This window comes from Mauremys mutica, chromosome 26 (genome assembly GCF_020497125.1).
Source record: "Mauremys mutica isolate MM-2020 ecotype Southern chromosome 26, ASM2049712v1, whole genome shotgun sequence".
Lineage (NCBI taxonomy): Eukaryota > Metazoa > Chordata > Testudines > Geoemydidae > Mauremys > Mauremys mutica.
In genome coordinates, this window is record NC_059097.1 from 9,020,094 (window position 1) to 9,033,857 (window position 13,764).

The following is a 13,764-nucleotide window of genomic DNA, read 5'->3' on the forward strand; positions in this document are numbered from 1 at the left end:
ACCCCTGCCGAGGAGGGTGTTCAACAGCCATGAATCAGCAGAGGAATTGTAATTAAGGGATTTCCAATTCAGTGACAGATGCCCAAACACAACACTGTGGGGACCGCTCAAGTCTATGACTCAGTTGCACAAGACCACACCAGGAGGATTCCCCAACCTAGTGACTCAGCAGAGCCCACCTGGACACTTCTGGGCAAGTGTCTTCTAGACACTTGAACTAAGGATATAAAATAGGAGACTGTGGCATCATGTTTTTGCCTTTCTCCTCCCCCACCTATGCTGGAAGCAGCAGGAATCCTGAGAAAATGAAGGTCATCTGAGGACAGTAATCCAGGTTTTAGGGGGAATTCTATGTATTAAGGAAGGTAACATCCAGTAGGATGAGAAAATTGCTTGACCTAACTACTGCCTAGTGTAATAAGGTGTAAAGTTTAGATTTTGCTGTGGTCATCCAGTGCTTAGTGCTCTGCGTTCTGGCCTCAAGAGCCATGGATGCAAGTGGAGTTACGATGACCTTTTCCTTGTCTCCACATTTCTTATGTGCCTCCTTCTGACACTTGTCAGAAAAAACAACTGGTTTCTTTTGGAAGCATTTGCATTGCAAGGCAGAGGCAGTCCTCTCTGTTTCTGCAAAAGATTCACCAAAAGGTGGGAAGAGCAGACACATTTGTTAAGGCACCACTGGGAGCCGCATCCCTAACTCCACTTTACCTGGCAGGTGAGTCACCCAGCTTAGCCACGGTGCTACTCTCTGGGACTTTTCTCCCAACCACTCCATTTTTCATCAATGACAATCAAAAGGAAGGTGACATGACATCTGTGTGTGAACATCTCCAGGGAATCACAAGGATGTGTGGCGCAGGCTCTCGTGTTGCAGCAATTGCAGTTGAAGCAACCGCCATGCCAATGCCAGTCATAGCAGCCTTTTAATCAACTCCAGGTTTGTGATTTGATTGTTTCCAATGCTTCTCTCCAAAGAAGCCTTTTCCTTAGCAAGCAATGACTTGGATACCAAGGGAGGCCTCTTCTGTTTCCTAGGAAGACACAGGAAAATGTGAGCAGAGGAGACAAAAGCCATACAACAAGGCACCACTGGGAGTTGAACCCAGGATCTCCTGTTTACTAGGCAGGTGTTTTAGCCAGCTAAGCCATGGTGCCTGCCTGAAGAAGGTATTGGCAACTGTTCCATTTGATGGTTCAAGTCAACACCTGCAAATTCCAAAGTACAAACGTTCCCCATTTCCCTCAAGACTTGCAGATCTTGAGGTGTCTGGCTCTCTATACACAGAAAGCCACAGCTGAGTAGACAGAGGACTTCTAACATGTGCCTCTCCCACCAGTCACTGTGATCATATAATGGTTAGTGATCTGTGTTTCAGTCGCAGCAACCTCGGTACAGTTCTCAGTCATGGTAACCTTTCCTTCAGCTCCAGTCAGGAGAAGGCTTGCTGGAGCAGCCCATATATAAAGAGCTGCTCAGCACAGCAAGAGTTAGTCACTCCTTGGAGTTTGAGTAGGGAGGATTGGCTGCCAGGAAGGAGCCGGGAGGGCACCATGATTAGAGTAGTGCTGGGGTAAGGGGTGCATGAGTGACCTCCTGGCTGACTACTGCCAGACTAAGGCCCTGATACAAAGGTGGAGGAAGGTTCTAGGTCTGTTGGGAAATGGTCCAGGGAAACAGATGGCAGGGTTGGAGGTTCACACCTTTTGCCTCAGTATCCACTGACACAGGTGGCTACACCCTGGACTGCAGCCGGCCACTGAGGCAAGTGTCTGGGTAGAGGACATCCCCCCCACCCAGCAGGGGGGAGAGAACTGAGTGGGGCACAGCCAGAGGGCTGTGTCCATAAGAGGACACTGAAGTCCTGAGAGCAACATGGGTCCTAATGATAGAACAGATGGTGGCCAGACGCTACTAGATGAAGGTGCACCGGTGAACCAGAGCTAATTGCTAGGATGGTCAGCAGGAGGTGCTGTGGTGAGGCATGCCCCATGGCACCAAGACTTAGCCGCAAGGAAGGCTCTCTCTGTCTTGAACAAGCACTTAGAAGGATTCTGCTGACAGATCTTTTCTTTTTCTGAAAAGAGATACAAAAAAAAGGAGCCAACAGACACACTAGGTTTGGCAGGGAAGAACTGTCGGGCCAAGCCAGGCTCTCCTGATTAGTAGGAAGGTTCTTCAGCCAGCTCTTCACAAAGATCACTATCTAGAGACCTTTTAATAGCCACTGCAGATGTTCACCACAAAAGAGATGCCAAAATGGAGTTCTCCACTGCCTGCAGCCATCATGCTACCAGGAGTTCTGTGCACAGAGAGGCCCCTGCTGGTGGGAAAAGGCTTTGGTAGAGACTCTTCTGACACCACCCATTCTCATATAGTGTTTAGCGCTCTGTGTTGTGGCTTCAGCATCCACAGATGCCAGTTCAATTGGGGGACATTTTTCCTGTCTCCACATTTGTCTAATGGCTCCTTTCAACACTTGTCACCAAAAAGACCTGTTTCTTTTGCAAGCGATGTACAGCTAGGCAAAGGCAGTCTTCTCCATTTCCTCAAAAGATCACCAAGCTGTGGGGAGAGGAGACACATTCAGCCAAGCTGGATACTTAATCTCCTCTTTATTCAGCAGGTGTCTGTGAAGGACACAAATCTCCATCGTGTAGAGGTCAAGAATAGGACTTTATTACACACAGTGCTGGCGGAGTGGGCTTATTAGGCTCAGAGACACTGTTAATTAATTAATTCCAATAGAATATATAGATTTTCCACGGGCGGGGGAAAGTGACAGGCCAGGCAGTTCCACACCCCGGGACAGGTTTTGCAAGACAGGATAAGCACATTAGCCAATGATTAACAGATTAGATAATGTCTCCACCCATGGTCTCAAGTTAGCAAGTTAACATTTCATTAATACTTTGATAAAATGTTATTAGTATAAAATATATATGTTGAATTCTGATTTGGGATCCATAGGAATGGAGCAACTACTTTGATTGTCCAACAGGTACATTCCTAGGGGTTAAAGCAAAGAAAGAGTGAAAGTCTATGGCAATAAAGATTGTTTTCTGTGTGTCTTAAGGCAGGCATTGGTCCCTTGGAAGGGAGGTGGAAGGATGCCATATCTTATACTGACGTGCCAACTTTTCATAAACTCAAGGTTGGATCTGTGGGAAGAATGTCTCCCTAGAGAAGAAACAAACACAATAGGGATTCTTTGTTCAGTCTGCAGTTCTGAATAAGACACAATCATTTAGTTCTAAGCTCCAACACCTGGCAATTTGCTGACCAGGCCTATCTTAGCAAGCAAGGCTTTCTGTTTACCCAGCTTTCTCTTAGCTGGTCACTATTTGCTAGGCCTCTGGTCCTTGACCATACTCTGGACTTTGGGTCTGGAAAAGAACTGGCACAATCCATAGACCAGGTTCTTATATAAAATGCACATGGATTTGAACCCTTCACATACAGTAATGGCAAAGTTCTTGGTTCAGGCTTGTAACAGTGATGGAATAAACTGCAAGTTCAAATCAAGTCTCTGGAGTCTATTCAAAGCTGGGATGGGTCATTCAGTCCTTTGTACAGAGCTTCAGTTTGTCGCAAAGTCCCTCCAGAGGTATAAAGCAGGATTGAAGACAAGATCGAGACGAGGCATCAGCCTTTTATAGTCTCTTGCCATGTTGTCTTTGCTTTCTTTGTCCCAAGGACACTCTATCCAGCACGTGGCATAGAAAAACCTTAGAGTTCTCTCCATAGGCAGGTCCCTGCTACCTTGCTGAGTCACAAGGCGTATCTGCCTTCTCTCAATGGGGTGATTGTATAGCTGATGGTCCTTAATGGGCCATCAAGCAGGCTAGACAGAACTGACACCAGAAGCAGAGCACAAGATTGAAATGCGGGCAGCATGGAGCCAATATTCATAACGTCAACTACAATAATGATACACATCTAGAGATAGCATCATTATAATCAACCAATCAGAACCTCTCCATAGACCCCTTGCACGACACCTTTCTACAATATTGGCTGCAAATATAGAACAGCGGTTGCAACGGTGATCTATACAGTTACAGATTATGTCAATAACGTCACAGGAGATGACACGGCATCAGTGAGACTGATACTGGAATACTGCCTTCAGCTTTGGTGTTCTCATTTGAAAAAGATGTTGTGAAATTGGAGCTGGGGCAGAAAGAGCCAACAATGTTGTGAGGTCTGGAGGAAAATGCCTTCTAGTGAGCTATCGAAAGAGCTCAACCTGTTTAGCTGATCAAAAGAAGATTGAAAGGTGACTTCATTGAAGTGTTGAAGTGCCTTAATGGAGAGAAAAGATTGGATATTAAAGGACTCTTTAAAATAGCAGAGAAAGGAATAACAAGACCCAATGGCTGGAAGGTGAAAAGAGACAAATTCATATTACAACTAAGACACAAATATTCAACAGCGAGGATGATTCACCACAGGAACAAGCTACCAAGGAAAGTGGTGGATTCTCCATCTCCTGATGTCATTTCATGAAGACTAGATGCCTTTCTGGAATGTCTTTGCCCCCAAAGTAGCTCTTGTGTCCTACAGGAGGCCTGTGATATGCAGGGGGTCAGATTAGCTGCTCTAATGGTCTCTTCTGGCCCTAAAGTCGACTAATTGCTGAAAAACTGAGCGTAGCATTGGGAGCAGCGTCTGATGTTTTCTTGTCTAATCGGCTTGCTGCCTAGAACGAACGCTCCTTGAGTGGGGTGATCCACAGGGAGTAGCTCAAACCGCCACAGTGCCTGGCCAGGGGCAGGACATTAGCCCAGCAAGGGAGGGGTGTGGCAGTGACATCACAAAGGCCTTTTGCAAGACCTCAGACTATTGGTCAAAGGTGTGGGGGGGAGGTGGTGACCTCACAGAGAGATGCTGACATCAGCCAGGCAGGACAGAAGCGAGGGGCCAGAGAAACCTCAGAGACCCCTGTGGCTTTGCTGCAGCAAGTCTCCTTCTCCAGGTCTCTCTTTGAGGACTGAGAGAGTATTTGGGTTCAAGGATGTGAGCACCAGGAGGAACCTCTTTTTTGAGTTTTCTCCTTCCCTTTTAGTGATTTTACTAGAAAACAGCCGTCCCTGTTTAGAAGGTAAGAGCCTCCTCGAGGGAAGGGGTGTCATGGGGTGTCACAGTTCGGATGCCGGTGGGCCCCCCATGTATGGAAGTTCCCGCCACCCTGCTCTGTGTTCGCAGGGCCGGAGAGCAGCATTCCACGGCAGTGATTTGCTCCTGGCTGCCGAAGCAGAGCAGCAGGCTCAGCTTCCAGAACTTCCTGGAGCTAGGAAAGGGGAGAGGCCAAGCCTCTTTAGCAGGAATGCAGGGCAGGTGAGTTCACGGTGGGCATTGTGGGATACTGGCGAAGGCCAGTTATGGTGATTTAATGACCAGCAGCATTTACACTGGCACTCTGTCACTGTAAGTTTGCTGCAAAAAGCTCTAGGCCTTTCATCGAAGTGGTTTTATTTTGTCACCAAAACAGGGCAGTTTTGTCGCCAGACGTGGCATTGCAGTATGTACACCAGCCACAGCAAGCTGCCGACCGAGGGAGCGTTGTGTGTTCTTTGCACACCTGAGCAATATATTTCTGCTGAAACAACTTTGTAGTGCAGACCTGGCCAAAGATTCACTCACACACAGCTTGCAAGGAAAACGTCACCTGCTCCTCTGCTTTGCAGAATCCAAACACAAGGAAAGCTTGTCAGGTCCTGGTGGAGATGGCAGGGAGTCAGGTGTGGGCAGGCAACATGGCTTAGCTGGCTAAAGCACCTGCCTTGTAAACAGGTGATCCTGGGTTCAACTCCCAGTGGTGGCTTTTGGGGCACCTGCTATTGGCTACTGTCAGAGGACAAGATTCAGAGCGAGATAGGCCTTTGGTCTAGCCTAGTGTGGTTTTTCTCATGGTTTAAATTACACTCACGGGCACTGGTGATAGAGTTACTGATAGTTTGGGAGTTAGGCACTGGTAGATCAGTGGTCCAAGCCTCTTGTAGACACCGCCCCCCCCTCTGGGACAGGGGCAGGTCTGAGCTCTCGCACCAAAGGCTCATTGTGGCTGCCAGAACCTGTGAGTGGCTCATTTCATTTGCATCCTGGGTTGAGTCCTGCTTTGTGCACTGTCTCTGAGAATGAAAATCCTAAACCACCCTTTGAAATGACGAATGCAGCAGGACGTGTCATTGTCCCTGCCCCAAAGCAGACAGACCAATGGAGAAATGCTGTCAAGTCCAAGGTAATACTTCACTGCGGTTTTACCATTTCCACTTGCTAAACTCCCTCCTATCTGCCCAGCCCAGGTGTCCTCTGCCTCAGCTGCTGCTCCCGGCCTGCTCTAGAGTCAAACATGCAGGGCCCCCAGGGGAACAGAGGCTGGGACAGGGCAACAGCCTGGGCTGGGCTGGGCAGATGCCGGGAGTTCTCGTTCCCTGAGAACTGCCCTGGCTCCCTTCTCAACAGCAAACAAATCAATTCCACGCCCCCTCCCCAGAAAAACCAGCCTGGAGCCAAGGGCAGCAGGGGACGATTCCCTCTAGTTCCCACCGAGGCAGGAGAGAACCCAGGGCCTTTCTAGCAGAGCTTATGGAACCAACGTGGGGAAACCAGCCTTTAATAACAGGCAGTTCACGTTTAAGCTCAGTGTTTTTAACAATTTTTACAACCTTAAATCACCCTTCAATCGCAGTGTCACTATCCATAACATTGCTTCAGCCTTATAGGTTCCCAAGTGCAAAACTAAACATCTCTTCAAACACAAGAGAGTGCAGATCAGTCAGTGTTCAGAGTCATCCCACATAAAAGAATCATGTTGTGGTACATATTGGCCTCATCATGTGGCCGTTGCCTTTCCCTCCGCTCTGTTAAAAGTTTTGGTATTTTGCACAGAAACTTTCTTCCCTCAGGAGAGACCTAGGAAACAAGGCTGCCAGACAAACACCTTTAAGAGGAGGCGTAACCTGTCAAAAAATGATCTCCCTCCTTCAGTTCAGTGACCGCCTGAAATGTTACTTATCCCGGCAGAGCCGGAGGATTGAAAGCAGCTACATCAAATCCCTGTGTAGCTAGCAGGAATGAACACAAACACTCCCTGGTATCTGAAGAGATGTTTAGTTTTACCCTTGGTGGTGCCATATATAAAGAGTGAAACACAAAACAATTATCATAGTTATACCCATAGTGACTGCAAAATATTTCTATATTCTTCTTATCATCGGTGTATTATTTTCTCTGGCGTCTATACATTGACTATGCCTTGACCAAGAAATTTGAATCTTGATAAAATAATCGACTACCCCTGGTTAAGGCAATGAACTTGATACCCACTCGGGCGTCCCTACAAAGGTTCAGGTACGAACAACAGGGGCTGCCTTTTAGCCATAGCTTTTAATCAGGGCAATACATTGATCTTGTAAAATCATTTCCCAGCTGGAGTCCATCGCCCACATTCCTTAGGGCATTGGGCCACCATGTGGACGTTTCATTTCCCTCCTCAATTTCACACAGAGACACAATTTCCTTTGCACAGATCCATGAACAGCAAAACCTCCCTGTGTCTCTTGTCTGAGACAGGGCATTCGATTCCATTGAAACCTTCTCTCCTGCAATGGCAATGGTCATGCAGACGGGACGAGGCCACCTTCACCTCTGACAGTGAGATATTGGATCAGCTCTTTCTTTACGCTGCTGTTGTTAGTCCATGAAACATCAGGGATGGATGCAAGGCTGAGTTCATGCACCAACCCCCTGAAACATTTCAGTGCCCCAGAGAAATCCTGACTCTGGCTATTGGCATGATCTGGTGCAGATTCGAATAGGAACAGGACAGTCTGAATTGTCAGTGTGGGGAATGAACAAAAATCTATAGCAATGTCGTTAACCACAAACACACTCTAATCATGCTCCAGCCAGAAGGGAAATGGGCAGGAACCCTTGTTGTTCAGCCATGGACACACCTACACTAATGCACAGCCAGGAGTGTGCTGGGGGAGCTGGTCTGAGCAATTTGAAGTGACAATTCAGTGAGAACAGAATCATTGTGTAGTGAAGCACCTATACATCAAGTAGTTGCGGGCGAGTGGTTAAGGCGATGGACTAGAAATCCATTGGGGTCTCCCCAGGCAAGTTTGAATCCTGCCAACTACGGAAGCATTCGTGTATTGTCACTGTTCTTGTTGTAGTGCCTGAGCATCCACAGAGCCAGACCTGGTCTCACTCTGAGGCTGTCTACACTTAAAATGCTGCTGTGACACTGCTCTAGCACTGTGGAGTAGACAGTTGCTACAGTGAGTGGAGGGGTTTTCCATCCCTGTAATAGCTACATTGACAGAACAATCTTTTCTTTCATTTAGCACTATCTAACCATGGCTTAGGTCAGCTTAATTATACTGATTCCAGGGTTTTTCACACACTGAAAGACGTACTTCTTAGAGGGTTTATCCCATCACGCTCCCATTCCCTGGTCCTTCTCGCATGACCTGAGAGCAGCAATACCCGCAGTTCAAGAGGTGCAAACAATTCAATGTTTATTGGGGTAAACTTCCAGCAAGCAATGATTCCAATTTTCTTCCTCGGTATTGCCCTTCCCAGCTCTGACACCACAGAGGCTTGTCTGTGTCCCTCTTTCTATTCCCCCCTTAGCAAAACATAACTCCAATTCCCCTACCCCCATTCCATTCCCCCCCTTACTTCCTGATTGACTGCAAACTATATAGTAAAACTGGAGTTCTGCTTAGCTATACCTTAACCAATCATTTTACTGAAATGTAACTAACCAATCCCAACATATTGTAACATGATTATCTAACCAGTTATACCCCACCACCTTAATTGCTTTACACCCAACAAATTAATTATCCAGCAGACAGAAACAATCACAGAACCAGACAGAGATTATACAGACAAGCAATAGGAAAGTGGAGACTACAGTGATAGAACAACAAAGAAATGAGGATTTCAGACCCCAGCTATTGATAAGTGAGTTGTTGCCAGACAGGATGCTATCATGGTAGAGGTTGTGGATGCTGGTTGCTTAACTGTCTGGCCCCCAGGGCAGGATTTTGAGGGCCTCAGAATGCCAGCACCCATCTTTTGTTCGCTTAAAACGTGAGCAGGGAGATTCCAACACTTTAGGAAATGGTCATTTGTTTTCAATACTCCAAGAAATCTGAGCTACGTCCTATCGAACTGAACTAATATCCAATTGGGTGAGCAAACAGCCTTCAGGAAAGAGAGAAACCCACATCACAGAGAGACAGAATACATGGCAATGAAAGTATCAAGAGACATTCCAGAGCAGGTTACATCTGATTATTTAGAATCAGGACAAGAGATTCTCCCATCACATTCTCCTCTGATCCATTCAAAGCAGCTTCACTCAGCACTCTCTCAATAGTCAGTTATGTTATTTACAAAATTGCAAGTATCCCAGCATCCCCATAATGGGGGACAAAATAGTCCTCTTGCCAGAAGTGGCTTTACCAATAGATGAAACCTGGAATTTAAATGCCAAATAATCACACTGTGTTTGGGATCCATTTAAATTCCCCTTCCAGGTCTTTGACACTTTCATCTCCAGTCATAGCGACTCTGATATAGGAGGAAAGAAATCAAAGCATCATCTCCAAGCACAGACAGCTGAGAACTCTTCCTCATATGAGATTTTGAGAAGTGGAGGGATAGAATGTGATGAAAATAAACTCTGCACAGAGAAGCCAAAATGTAACAGTTCTGGAGTGATGGGGAAGGAGGGAATCTCTGAACCACCCCATCTCCTTCCAGTGTCACAGAGGCTGAAATGACACTTTTTTCCCCTGCTCCTTTTTAATTAACTATAACATGAAAAATTCCCAATGTAACTGCTCTTCAGCACAACCCAGAGCAATGTGAGAACAACTGGCACGGATACAATCTGTATCACTGGCGACTCTAACAATCACTTTGCAATAGGAGGAATGGTATAAATGTGACGCTCCCTGGTTCCTCATAGGAAGGGCACACTCCAGTTACTTGTGGGATAATTGATAGAAAGGACAAATGGGCCCACCTCAAAAGAAGGCAAACTACAAAAGGCATAAATGGGCCACTCATCTGGCCAAGCTGAGAGATAACGGTGCTGCAAACAGTTCAAACAGATTTAAAAAGTTACTATGTGGGAATCAGGAAAAGTATTAAAGAAAAAAAATTGATAGCCCTAGAGGGTTTTATGGTGTTCACTGCCCTTGCAGATTTTCTGATGGCTATTATCGGCTGAGTGCCAAGAGAAGGTCTTCCCACACTCACGGCATTCGTAGGGCCTCCCATCTGTGTGGATTCTCTGATGAACAGAAAGGTTTGATCTGCGATTGAAGCTTTTCCTACACTCACGGCATTCATAGGGCCTTTCCCCCGTGTGGATTCTCTGATGTTTAGAAAGATCTGAGTTCTGAGTGAAGCTTTTCCCACACTCACGGCATTCGTAGGGCCTGTCCTCTGTGTGGATTCTCTGATGAACAGAAAGGGCCGAGTTGCTAGTGAAGCTTTTCCCACACTCATTGCATTCGTAGGGCCTGTCTCCTGTGTGGATTCTCTGATGAACAGAAAGGGTTGATATTCGAGTGAAGGTTTTCCCACACTCACGGCATTCGTAGGGCCTGTCTCCTGTGTGGATTCTCTGATGAACAGAAAGGGTTGATATTTGAGTGAAGGTTTTCCCACACTCACTGCATTTGTAGGGCCTCTCCCCTGTGTGGATTCTCTGATGAACAGAAAGGGCCGAGTTGCTAGTGAAGCTTTTCCCACACTCATTGCATTTGTAGGGCCTGTCTCCTGTGTGGATTCTCTGAACAGAAAGGGTTGATATTTGAGTGAAGGTTTTCCCACACTCACTGCAGTTGTAGGGCCAGTTGCCTTTGTGGATTCTCTGATGATTAAGAAGGGCTGAGTAGTCATATAAGTTTTTTCCACACTCTGTGCATGTATTTTTTCTCTTTCCAATGATGATTTCCTGCTTTGTTGTGGTTTCCTTGAGGTCCTTCTGAGTTCCCTCAGAGGAAATACGTTTACCCATTTTCACCCCCGGCTGGTTTCCTTGTTCTCTTTCTGGTCCGTGCTGAATCTCACAGGATTTTTCCTCCTCATGACTCCTGGACACATTGCTTTTTGATCTTTGCCATAATGCTCTGTGTTTATCCACTTGCTGAACATTTTTCTGCTGAGAATTCTGCTCCTCTTTCTCACATGCCATTGCACCACCTGCTGTGAAAAAGACAGAAACATCAAACAGGGATGAAAAGTGAAAAGCCAAAACAAACTAAGTGCTGGAGGGAGGTCAAATAAAAATCACAAACTGAACTCCCCCATACTCTTCCCCAAAACAGGAGAGAGGACGGGATCAATTTGGCTTTCAAATCCCATCCAAATTCTCAGGGGGAAGGGAGGAAGCTACTGCCTGGTGTCTGCTAGAATCTACGGGAAGCCATGAGCTATAGTTACCCTGAAAATATGACCCCTGCTGGCAACAATAATGAACTGAGAGACCTCTCAAGGGCTTCATAGGGCATCCCAGATGTTTCCTTCAGGCACTTTCACACTCAGAGTTGGTTTAATGTTTCCTCACCTCTGCAGGAAGATCTCAGGGTCTGTTTTCCCTCTGATCCCTGCAGGTCTGAGACCCATGGCTCTTCCCCTTGTTCCAGCTGGGAGATCACATAAGGTTTGGAAAATGGAAACCCTGCTCAGATGAAAGAAAACAAAGGAGTTCCGTTGATTTCATAAAACTTTCTCATAAAAAAACATTCTATTAATTTAACTTTAATACTTCGTGTGACCCGGTGTGCCTGGGCTAGTCCTCACTGAAAATGCCAAGACGAGGGCAGGCTGAAAAAGGGAGAGCAGAGGCTCCCCAAACTGGTGGTTAACACGGAAGTTAAACTCACCAACTGTGCTTCTGATCCCCCACACTGGTTATCGAGAAACTGAAAAAAGACATCACACGGCCCCCTTTATTGCATCCCAGTTCTCTGACTCCCAATCAGTGCCTAGGTCCAGCACAGTGAGAGGTTATTTTAAAACCCTGCTCATATAAACAAAGTTTTCTTCTGACCCCAGTCAGCCACATTACCAGGTCAGTATAGGTTTGGATCTTACTCAAAATACTACGATGCCAGCCAATCATTGGCATCTAAACTAAAGGTTTATAAGCAAGAAAGCATCTAAACTAAAGGTTTATTATAAAAGAAAGAAAGAAAGAAAGAAAGAAAGAAAGAAAGAAAGAAAGAAAGAAAGAAAGAAAGAAAAAGGGAGTTGTAGCAACATTGTATGGAAAGTGATGAGATTTTACGCTATGATATTACTGAAAAAGCTGCAACCCTAACCTTAAGTTCCTCAGAGACAGCAAGGCAAACAGCTGGTCAAATAGCCATTCTCCACCAGGGGGAAGGTGTGAAGATGACATTTACATTCCATCACAGAGACACTTGAAGCTCGTATCTATGACAGCCTGTCACCATGACTCAACTGGGAACTGAAGTGGTTTCTAGTACAAAGGACTGAATTATAAAAAGAGGTGAGGAAAATGCATAAGACTCTCTCTCTCGCTCTCCTTTCCCTCTGCTCATGACAACTCCTGAAGAACTGAATGTGGGCGGCAGGGGCAGGTTAGGGGGAGTCCTGGCTGAAAGGAAAACCAGCCTGTCTCAGCAGATGGTGAGAGAAACATTTGTTTTAAATCCCTTTTAGCTTGTTAAGTTAAACATTAGTTTGTGTTTTATCTTTGCATTTCTTTTGGAAACAATTCTGACATTTATGCCTCATTACTTGTAGTCACTTCAAATCTTTTTTTTCCAGTAGTTAATAATTTTGTTTCCTTTTTTTAATCAAACCAGTGTGTTTGGATTAAAGTGTGTTGGAAACTCCATTTGGAATAACAAGGCTGGTGCATGTCATTTTCCACTGATGAAACAACAGATTTCATATGAGCTCCCATTGTTCAGGAGTGTGCTGGACAATGCAAGATGCACATTTCTGGGGGAAGTCTGGGAGCAGAGAATTTTCTGGGGTTCTCCTGTGGGGTACTGTAATTTGTGAGTCACTAACTAGCAGCACTCAATACTGTGTAGCTGGGAGTGAGTTACATGCTGGAGACTGCGTGTGAACTGCCCAGGAGTGGCTGCTCTCACAGTAGAGCAGTGTAAAAGGCAACCCAGCCTGGGGAACTGAGGGGACACAGCTGTTAACAGTCCAGATTGTACTGTGCTTAATGTCACAGACACTCAATTTCAAAGAGTCTCCTAAAACATACAGAAAGTAAATCCATGTCCCAGAAATCGAAGTCTCCCTGGCACTGCTTCTTGCTGATAGATGGGTCCAGAGACAAAGACACAGTCTTGGGGAAGCTGGAAACATAAGCATGGGGCTCAGTGGAGAACGGGAACAGGAAGGGCAGGGATATTATTGAATGCAGGATCTCAGCAGTACTAGATGTCAGGATAACACATTGCAGCCCATTGGCAAACATAATCCCAAATATACATATAAAATGACGGGGTCTAAATTAGTTATTTCCATTGATTTACACAAGGGCAATAAGATATTCTCTGTATTACTGTCTATCCCTTTTTAAATAATTCCTAACATCCTGTTAGCTTTTTTGACTTCCGCTGCACACTGCTGGATGTCTTCAGAGAACTATCCACAATGACAAAGATCTTTTTCCTGATTAGCCTAATTTTGCCCCCATCATATTGTATGTATAGTTGGGGTTATTTTTTCCAATTTGC

General features: G+C 45.8%; 1 protein-coding gene and 1 non-coding gene across 2 annotated transcripts in view; one reads left to right on the forward strand and one right to left on the reverse strand.

The window, feature by feature from the left end:
• Positions 1–13,764, forward strand: part of LOC123356634 (zinc finger protein 665-like) — a 638,684-nt gene that overhangs the window by 110,943 nt on the left and 513,977 nt on the right. The window lies entirely within an intron of this gene.
• TRNAT-AGU lies at positions 1,085–1,158 on the reverse strand. The gene has a single exon. It is a non-coding gene; the product is annotated as a tRNA-Thr (tRNA).